The 11,097-nt window shown below is 42.0% G+C and overlaps 1 pseudogene; it reads left to right on the top strand.

The window, feature by feature from the left end:
- Nucleotides 1-2,057: 2,057 nt before the first annotated feature.
- Nucleotides 2,058-2,205, top strand: LOC138353816 (U1 spliceosomal RNA; annotated as a pseudogene).
- Nucleotides 2,206-11,097: the final 8,892 nt, after the last annotated feature.

The following is an 11,097-nucleotide window of genomic DNA, read 5'->3' as shown; positions in this document are numbered from 1 at the left end:
AAGAAGTCAGGACGGTCAAAGGAGGAGCAAGGTCGGGGCCCAACGCAGCGGGAGCTACAGAGCCTGGTCTTTCAATACAGGCCGACTCGGGGGCTTGGTCGTCCACCCCACGAGCCTGAGAGGGTACAACGGAAACATTCAACGACATAGAGACGAAAAGTGACAAATTCATCCACGAATGTGCCCCCATACCCACCATGGAGCCACAATTAGAGGCAGGACACCCAACAGGAAGCTATCGCCGATCATGCCGGGGCCCCCTAGGGGTGCGTCGTGAGTATACGCCCCACAAACGCCACCTTAAGAACCGTCAGTCCGTCGAGATCGGGTTCAGCGACGAAAGGGGGATTGACAATAAAAGGTTCCCCTCGCTCGAGACGTTGGGTACTGCAGTTCTACGGGTGCAAGAGTATGCCTCCTCAAGCACCCGGGCGTCAAAATAGAAGAAGTCCAAAGAAATAATACAAAACAAGCAAAAGGTCAGCAGGAAACGACAAGCAGATAGGAGAAGAGGGGGGAGAAAAACGAAACATAAGGAAAAGGAAAAGCGATCCGGCACAATTGGAGAAGACAGCAGCAGGAGTGCAAGGCCAGAAAAGAACAGAGGACTGCCCAACGGAGCATCACACTCCGGCAGCCGTCCACCAAGCCCCCTCACGACGCCAACGGGCCGGATGGGGAGGGGGTGTATAACAGGAAGAGGTCTTGGACCCCTACTTCCCTCTCACTTTTTTTTAAAAGTCTATATAGTCATAATTATAACTTTAAGTATTCAATGAGTAAAGTTTTTGACATTTTTACCCTTCTCCTTACCTAACATCATTTGTGCAGCATATTTTTATTTGTCTCACCCAGATTTAATTTCAAAATAAAACCAAACTAAATAAATTAGAAATGGGTATGTATAGCTAAGGTACACCCTTCCTACTAAGTGAACAGGGGCATTTGGTGATAGTAAATGATCCCATCAGGCAGGGTTCATCACCTCTCATATTTCAAGTTCACCAGTGTTTATTTACTTAATAACTACGGGTATAATATCTTGCTATTATAAAACTAATTCTACTATCATAAACGACATATTTACTTTAAGTTTCAAGCAGAGAATGCATATATAACTAACACGAAGGACTTCTCTTCACTAGATTCAATTTTTATAATCTCTTGTTTATGTTCCAAAATCTTAAAATCGATCCCAGTGTTATGTAGTAGAGAAAAATTTAGTTATATCCAGTTTACGGAAAGCTACGAGTGGTCGAAACCACACTTAGATCCCGGGATGAACTTACGAAGGTTTTTCCACTTAGTGTAGCTACCTGAATACCGACGTAGCCACCACGAAGGCGCTAAGAAGGAAAACATTCGTAGCTAAGAAGAAAACCCTTCGTAAGTACCTTCCTGAATATGGCCCCTGGTTGGTAAACGATTTAGTGGGTTGTATTCCAAGGGAAATTTAGGAGTAAGGACCTGCCTGAAACGCTGTATGCTAGTGGCTTTACAAGAATGGGAGAACTTTTGTATATATAAATAAAAAAGTAAAAAATAAAATCATTGCAGTTCTTATTGATAATAGAATTTAGGATTCGATAAGTCCCTCATCAAAATGCAAACGCCGGACAGAAAACGGTAGAATTGTAGGTGGGACAAAAACTTTGGTCCAACACTCTAGTTAATTCATCTTTCGAAGTAAATGAAGTGAAATTCCTATGTTTGTGTACCCTCTGAGGGATGCATAATAAAGAAAAGTGTTAATGAACTAATTGTGCAATCCCTGTGGGATGGTAATTTAATTTTTCCTTCCTTCTTACTAGCTAAATATTTGAATAGGCAACTCAGAGTGTTCCATATCACTACTGTAATGAATTCCTATCTTGATTTTCTTTACTTAAATTAAATTATTCTGTGTATCAAGTTTACCAATATTAAACTCCAAAACAAATAAAATCAGGGTTTTAAAGGAAAGTTAAATTCGAGGGCGCCATTAACATAAGAAATAGCTGTGAGCCTGGTGATACCTAGTCGTGTCAGGACTGGGTTACATATTTGAATATCTTAGTCTATTTACCTGGCACAGGAGACACTGTGACCACAAAGGCTGTTTTTCCAAGGCGAGGCAAACCATTGCACTACGGTGGCGCAGACCTTTGATGTAGTTAACTCGGGTGCAATTTTTTTGTAACGGGGGAGTGCGTACCTCACTCCTTACATACTCCTTTGTAATTTTCCTATGTTCGTCAAGTCGGTAAATGACAAAACAGCTATTCTACTCCCATTTGTTTCATTAGCTCAAAGAGTTCAAAACTCTCGAAGGTCCTTTATTCACAAATATGCACATATTGGTGTGGTTTGATCTTTTAAGCATTATTCCCATTGAAAATGTACAATGCAAGACTTCATGTGCAGAAACTTCGATTTGTTACTGATGGGAGCCGTCCCAAATTCGTTTCTTAATATTAACAAGGAATTGAAAGCCTGTAAGGAGTCTTATGGAGGTTTCCCTTTGCTAACGATTAACCTTCGTCTCCAGCATGCGAATCAGTTGCGATCAGCATGCGCTACATGATCGCCTGACTCAACATTCAATAAATGTATCTGCAAAATACAATGTCAAGGACAGATGACTCTGGGGAGATTTGTACTAAAATTTAAGAAAGTACTTGCAGCAGTGTCGAGCGAGCATTAGTTTGCCTGCCTGCCTTTCCAGCTTCTGCCCAGGTTAAGCAATAACGTTTAAATTCAAAACGATTCCTCGTCCTGATTCGTTTAGAATCTGATAACGAAATTTGCCACGACAATCTTAATTTGTTCTTAATATTGTTGTCCATTGCACTTGATTGCCTTGCCACTTTGTTTAGATGATTATACATTCATGCGGCGCCAATATCCTAATCGTTGTATCAAGACCAGGTAAAAATATTGACGTATCTGCTTTCCCAGATCTTGATCATTCAGAATTAGGAGCCCTGATAATATTGACATGTAACATGATTGCCTTTTTAAATGTAGACTGTTGGAGTGAATTATTGAGCGTAATTAATCGACCATAACGTTGATGAACCCCTGGCCCATGTTGGGGTGGAACGGGGTATTATCAGTCCCTGCAAATTCGCCAAATATTGGTGATAGTAAACCTTTGGTCATAATCAAGACAAAAAAAAACTTGATTAGTGACAGAATCTCAGGAGAGTTGCTCGTACAAAACTTCTCTGTCGTTGTTAAGTGGGTTCTTATAAGTGCTAACAGAACACTTTCCAGAGAAATAGGGGATGATTTCAGATGGATATCAGGTATTAATAATAATTTGAAATAGAACAAAAAACATTGTGTATTTTGTACTGTCTTACGGGTGACCCCTACCTTGAGGTGCTTCCGGGGCTTAGTGTCCCCGCGGACCGGTCGTCGACCAGGCCTCCTGGTTGCTGGACTGATCAACCAGGCTGTTGGACGCGGCTGCTCGCAGCCTGACGTATGAGTCACAGCCTGGTTGATCAGGTATCCTTTGGAGGTGCTTATCCAGTTCTCTCTTGAACACTGTGAGGGGTTTGCCTGTTATGCCCCTTATGTGTAGTGGAAGCGTGTTGAACAGTCTCGGGCCTCTGATGTTGATAGAGTTCTCTCTCAGAGTACCTGTTGCACCTCTGCTTTTCAACGGGGGTATTCTGCACATCCTGCCATGTCTTCTGGTCTCATGTGGTGTTATTTCTGTGTGCAGGTTTGGGACCAGCCCCTCAATTATTTTCCACGGGTAAATTATTATGTATCTCTCCCGCCTGCGCTCAAGGGAGTACAGATTTAGGCTCTTTAGTCGGTCACAGTAATTTAGATGTTTTACTGAGTGGATTCTAGCAGTAAAGGATCTCTGCACGCTCTCTAGGTCAGCAATTTCTCCAGCTTTGAAAGGGGCTGTCATTGTGCAGCAGTACTCCACTCTAGAGAGCACAAGCGTTTTGAAAAGTGTCATCATCGGTATAGCATCTCTAGTGTGAAAAGTTCTTGTTATCCAACCTGTCATTTTTCTTGCAGTTGTGACGGCTACTTTATTGTGTTCTTTAAACAAAAGTCAACACCAGAGTGCCCCTATGTAGGACAGGAATATACATTTAAAAGATCAGGTGAAATAAAGATGCACATAATAAAATATATATAATAGAATTAATAAACAAAAATATATTATGCACGTTTTCAATATTACACAAAAGGTATTCACATCAATAACACGAGAGAATTAACTGGCTTTAAATACATAGAAAATCACCCCAGACAAATAAATCTACCCTATAGAACAATACAACAGAACAAATATCTTATCGAAATGAAGTGTCCCAGTTAGTGGTCTCTCAACTATTGACTAGCTCACGGGCTGCACAGCCCACACTCCCCCCTCCCTCAAGGGATGGCAAGCGAGTATTTTATATAAATTCCCAATAATTAAATAAGAAATGTAATCGTGCTAACACAGACATAAGATGAAATATAATATACTTCTCAACATGCAAATGACATTAATAAAAGTACAATAATTGTATATAAGGTAAATATTGAGGTATGAATTATTTAAGAGGTGACATCTGGCAACATCAACAGGTACAATTTCCAGGTCCAAAAGCTGACTGGACAAGGACAAGTATTAATCAGGTGAATAAGCGAGCCTGCTCCTTGCTCCAACTATGCTGCCATGTACTACTACCTGACTGATACCTGCTTGATGGGGTTCTGGGAGTTCTTCTACTCCCCATGCCCGGCCCGAGGCCAGACTTGACTTGTGAGAGTTTGGTTCACTAGGCTGTTGCTTGGAGCAGCCCTCAGGCCCACATACCCATCACAGCCCGGTTGGTCCGGCACTCCTTGAAGAAAACAATCTAGTTTCCTCTGGAAGATGTCCACGGTTGTTCCGGCAATATTTCTGATGCTCGTTGGTAGGACGTTGAACAAACGTGGACCTCTGATGTTCATACAGTCACCTCTGCTCCTCACTGGTTTTATTCTGCATTTTCTTCCATGTCGTTCACTCCAGTGCGTTGTTATTTTACTGTGCAGATTTGGGACCTGTCCCTCCAGTATTTTCCATGCGTATATTATTTGGTATCTCTCTTGTCTCCTTTCTAGTGAGTACATTTAGAGAGCTTTGAGAAGATCCCAATAATTTAGGTGCTTTATCTCGTCTATGCGTGCTGTATATGTCCTGTGTATTCCCTTTATTTCAGCAATCTCTCCTACTCTGAACGGGGAAGTGAGTACTCAGCAGTACTCAAGACGGGACAACACAAGTGATTTGAAGAGTACACCATTGTGATGGGATCTCTGGACTTGAAGGTTCTCGTAATCCATCCTATCATTTTTCTGCCTGACGCAATACTTGCTTGGTTATGCTCCCTAAACGTTAGGTCGTCGGACATCATTATTCCCAAATCCTTGACATGCTGTTTTCCTACTATGGGCAGATTCGATTGTGTCTTGTACCCTATATTATGTTTTAGATCCTCATTTTTGCCGTATCTGAGTACCTGAAATTTATCACCGTTAAACATCATGTGATTCTCTGCTGCCCAATCGAAAACTTTGTTAATATCTGTTTGTAGTTTTTCAGTGTCTTCAACAGAGGTAATTTTCATCCTGATTTTTGTATCATCTGCAAAGGATGACACGAAGCTGTGACTTGTATTTTTGTCTATATCTGATATGAGAATAAGGAACAGCAGTGGCGCAAGGACTGTACCTTGAGGTACAGAGCTTTTAACTGCGATTGGACTCGATTTTACTTGATTGACTGTTACTCTTTGTGTTCTGTTCGACAGGAAATTGAGTATCCAGCGTCCTACTTTATCATTTATTCCCAATGACCTCATTTTGTGTGCAATCACTCCATGGTCACATTTGTCGAATGCCTTTACAAAAACTGTGTATACGACATCTGCATTATGTTTTTCGTCTAATGCCTCAGTGATTTTGTCATAATGGTCAAGTAGCTGTGAGAGGCATGATCTTCCTGCTCTAAATCTATGTTGGCCTGGATTGTGGAGGTCATTGGTTTCCATGAATCTAGTGACCTGACACCTGATCACTCTCTCAAATACTTTTATTATGTGAAACGTTAGTGCAACTGCTCTAAAATTCTTTGCCAATGCTCTGCTACCTCCCTTGTGTAGAGGGGCTATGTCTGCTGCTTTAAGACCAAGTGGCGTGGGGTCGGCTCAAGCGAAAGTTTTGGGGTCTCTTGGTAGAGAGAACAGAGTTAAAATACGGGCAGAGAGAGAAAATGGGGAAAGAGAATGGGCGAATGAATCTACCTTGGGCGAGCAGCTAGCTGTTGGTGCTGTCTTGGGGCCAATGATGGAGGGCCACCTTCCCGAATCGCTCCTCAAACCACACTGTCCTCCTGCTTGGCTAGTCCTACCCAGACCAGAGCAGTGTATCCTTCTGCATAGTCTAAGTTTTACCAAGTTACTAGAGTTGCTTTACGAGTGATTATAGGGAGTAGGTCAACTCATTGCCTCAAATGTAAAGTCAGGGAGTGTTAAGTGACAGGGAGTGCCATTGATTTAGATTTTGTTTAGTTTTGAATAAATTAATTAGCTAGTAATTTGCATTTTTATTATTTTCTATTTCATTGTTTCCATTCTCATGTCCTTGTCACGTGGTCCCCACGAGGCCGAGTTGAGTTGGGCGCCGATTCTAACACCAAATCAGAATTATCATTCCCGTTGATTTTATTCCACACTTCAGATCCAAGGTTATATGTTACTAGTGGGGATCAAGCCCCAAAGTTATAAGGCTTAAGTTTTAACAACTAACCTCTGTTGCACTGAATGATCCAGATTGGTTGAATTATTTTAACTGAAGTTAATTACACTAGCATCTTAAGGAAGAGCTATTCCCGATTACAAAATAGCTATTTGACCTTTGAGAAATAGTGGACATGGAAACCTCTGATGACCTAGCTGTGGCCGCTGAGGTCACTCAAATCCTTCCGCGCAGAGGTATAGTCACGGCTCGTGACGTCACTGATGGTGACTAACTCATTCTCCTAATAATTAGAATACTCTTGATATTATAACCAGTAATATTATATAATTTGAATGAAGACCACTTTCTCTAAATAAGTGAATACTCTAGAATGATTCATTATACGAAACTTGTGAACAAAGGCGCCGGTTATTTTCACCGTCAATTCCCCCAGGTCACCACGTGGGTCCAGCTTCCCATTCTCCCATGTGTAGATATCCATTCTGGATACTTCTTACAGCAAACCTAGTTTGGTACAATGCCCTAAGCAGAACCTAAGTGACGTCATGCACTAAGCAGGATCCTAGTGACGTCATGCACTAAGCAGAACCTAAGTGACGTCATGCACTAAGCAGGATCCTAGTGACGTCATGCACTAAGCAGGACTCCAGTGACGTCATGCACTAAGAAGGACCCCAGTGACGTCATGCACTAAGCATGACCCCAGTGACGTCATGCACTAAGCAGAACCCCAGTGACGTCATGCACTAAGCAGGACCCCAGTGATGTCATGCACTAAGCAGTATCCCAATGACGTCATGCACTAAACAGGACCCCAGTGATGTCATACTCTAAGCAGGACCTCAGTGACGTCATGCACTAAGCAGTACCCCCAGTGACGTCATGCACTAAGCAGGACTCCAGTGACGTCATGCACTAAGCAGGACCCCTCATGAATGTGAGGACTCTGACATGTCAATGGACTCACTGCTCTGTGCAGTGATCATTGTAAGGCACTGTTAAACAACTGCCTTCTGGTTGTTTCTTCAATTCAACAGCAATATCTCAATATTCCTGCACAAAACCAGACCATCACCTGAGGTATGCTGAGCAGCAACACTGACATGATCGATAAATATAGATATAGCAGGACATCAGACATAGCTGAAGCACTTTAGATGAAGCACTCAGTTAGGTACACTGTATGGTTAACAAGTCTAAGACGTTTACTGCAACCCAACTTCTTCTTCAGCTGATCAATGCAACTGCAGAGCAAGATTACCTAGTTTCCCTTCAACAGGACATCCATCTTCCCTCTCTTCAAGCCTCCATGTAATCTATACTTCTTGCAACATTGTGAGAATTAATTGCTATGAAGAAGAGGAAACATTAATTTAGGGGAGACGTGAATTTGTTGTGTAGTTACTCATTTATTTCTTACATTACTATTATCTAATTCACTAATGAATTAGTGGACATGAAAACACTCGCTGTCCATTAATCACTTTGAAATCTACTTTGAGGACCCTCCACTACCCCTGATCTCAGAACACGTCCTGTAAAATCTACCATTTATTTCCTTGAGCTTCCAAAGCAGAGGGTCGAGGCTCTCTCTCTCTCTCTCTCTGCGACCCAACACCATCTCTCAACCACCTCGCTCCTCACACAGATACAGGTGACATTTAGACGATGAATTCTTCCCTAAAAGCCCAGTTTCTTGATTGACAAACCCGGCTCTTTGCTTCCTTTGGAGGGCATAAAACATGACATATATGCAGTTTATGGCGTACATGTGTAAACATCAGTCAGGAGGAGGAGGGGTGATGTCTCCATGAAAACGGAGTCGCATCTTCCTTTTAACTGGTATTTACATATTACATAACAAGTGAATGGGAGAGAAATGTCCAAATTCTGAACAATGTTGAAGTGTAACAAGTAAGAAGACGTGTTGCAACATCATCATGCATCTTTACTCTATGAACAAAGTATTAGGATATGTTGCAACATCATCATGCATCGAAACTATTTTATTAGTTTAGAATACAGTTTAGAAAAATATTTCTTAATAAATATTGAATTCCATGAGTCTGGACCTGGGGCTGAGTGCATGGACATGTTATCCATTTCTCTTGCAAAATCTGCCTCGCTCGTGTTGATATAAATTACATTTACAGGAGTTTGGATATCACGCATAAATTTGTCCGGATCTTCCACTTTCATGATTTTATTGTAGTCCTTATTGTTATAACCATAACCAAGCACTGCATCACCAACCTCAACAATGCTCTGAACAACATCAACACCAGCTGTCGGAAAATCCGACACCATTTAATAATATTACATGCAATTGCAGATAATAGTGCTGTGTTGTATACACAAGTTAACCCATAGAAAATGTAAGCTTGTAGTGGAGTTTTCCGTCTATAGAAAACGGGATATCATTGCCACATACTATTATAAATTCATCACCTATTATGGTGGGAATTATTCTTAAATTCATTACTCTTTTTACTTTTTACAACCTAAAAACATCTCATATAAATTAACTTAATTATCAGTATTAAAATATAGTAAATGTGACCCTTCTATCAGTTACTGACATCTCTACAAAGTGCCAAGGCATCAGTGGTGAGGAAGGAGGAGTCAGCCATTGTTGTTAAGACCTGAGAGTCGTATGGGCAAATTCGGCTCCTGTAAATTCTCTTGGACGATGTGTTATGGAGACTAAAGGTCTTCCATCATACACACGCTGTCATCAATCACAAGGAAAGTGTTTTTCCGAAACCCAGTTTATCTAATCATTTTTGGCCATTAATGTTAGGTAGATATTGGGCGAACCGGCGAGAACACAAATGATCAACTCAAAAAAGGTAATTAAGCCTTGGTCTTTATGATTCATTATACAGTGTTTTCTCTGATATAGCTGTCATATATTAGGATTCTGACTTTACAGCTAGCGCCCTTTGACAGGAACAAGAAGAGGAAACAAGCATGGTATATCAGTTACTGGGTGATGGAAGCTGCCTCACAGAGGATAATTTGGTGTCTACATCCCAGTTATACCTGTTGGACTAAGCCTGCTGTATAATAAGATAAGGAACCTCCTCAATGTATACTAATATATGTAGTTTAATACTGTAGTTTGATTAGCTGCATATATATAAATTTCATATAAACCCCCCCTAATGTGTATGGATCGATTTGTGAGATTATTGCAGAAATACAGTCCACTTAACATCATACAAATTGCTATCGAAATAAATAAATTAACGTAAAAATAAATTCTATATAAATTCACATAAATTAAATATATATAAATCTCACAGGTCGGTTCCCACACCAGCCTCCACACCCTCAGCCACAACATAACCATAACCAGGTACTGTATCACCAACCTCAACAAGGCCCTGAACAACATCAACACCAGCCTCCACACCCTCAGCCACAACATAACCATAACCAGGCACTGCACACCAACCTCAACAAGGCCCTGAACAACATCAACACCAGCCTCCACACCATCAGCCACAACATAACCATTACCAGGCACTGCATCACCAACCTCAACAAGGCCGTGAACAACATCAACACCAGCCTCCACACCCTCAACCACAACATAACCATAACCAGGCACTGCACACCAACCTCAACAAGGCCCTTAACAACATCAACACTAGCCTCCACACCCTCAGCCACAACATAACCATAACCAGGCACTGCATCACCAACCTCAACAAGGCCCTGAACAACATCAACACCAGCCTCCACACCCTCAGCCACAAGATAACCATAACCAGGCACTGCATCACCAACCTCAACAAGGCCCTGAACAACATCAACACCAGCCTCCACACCCTCAGCCACAACATAACCATAACCAGGCACTGCATCACCAACCTCAACAAGGCCCTGAACAACATCAACACCAGCCTCCACACCCTCAGCCACAACATAACCATAACCAGGCACTGCATCACCAACCTCAACAAGGCCCTGAACAACATCAACACCAGCCTCCACACCCTCAGCCACAACATAACCATAACCAGGCACTGCATCACCAACCTCAACAAGGCCCTGAACAACATCAACACCAGCCTCCACACCCTCAGCCACAACATAACCATAACCAGGCACTGCATCACCAACCTCAACAAGGCCCTGAACAACATCAACACCAGCCTCCACACCCTCAGCCACAACATAACCATAACCAGGCACTGCATCACCAACCTCAACAAGGCCCTGAACAACATCAACACCAGCCTCCACACCCTCAGCCACAACATAACCATAACCAGGCACTGCATCACCAACCTCAACAAGGCCCTGAACAACATCAACACCAGCCTCCACACCCTCAGCCACAACATA

This window comes from Procambarus clarkii, chromosome 59 (assembly GCF_040958095.1).
Source record: "Procambarus clarkii isolate CNS0578487 chromosome 59, FALCON_Pclarkii_2.0, whole genome shotgun sequence".
Lineage (NCBI taxonomy): Eukaryota > Metazoa > Arthropoda > Malacostraca > Decapoda > Cambaridae > Procambarus > Procambarus clarkii.
Note: the sequence above shows the minus strand (reverse complement) of the source record. Positions and strands in the feature narration are given on the sequence as shown.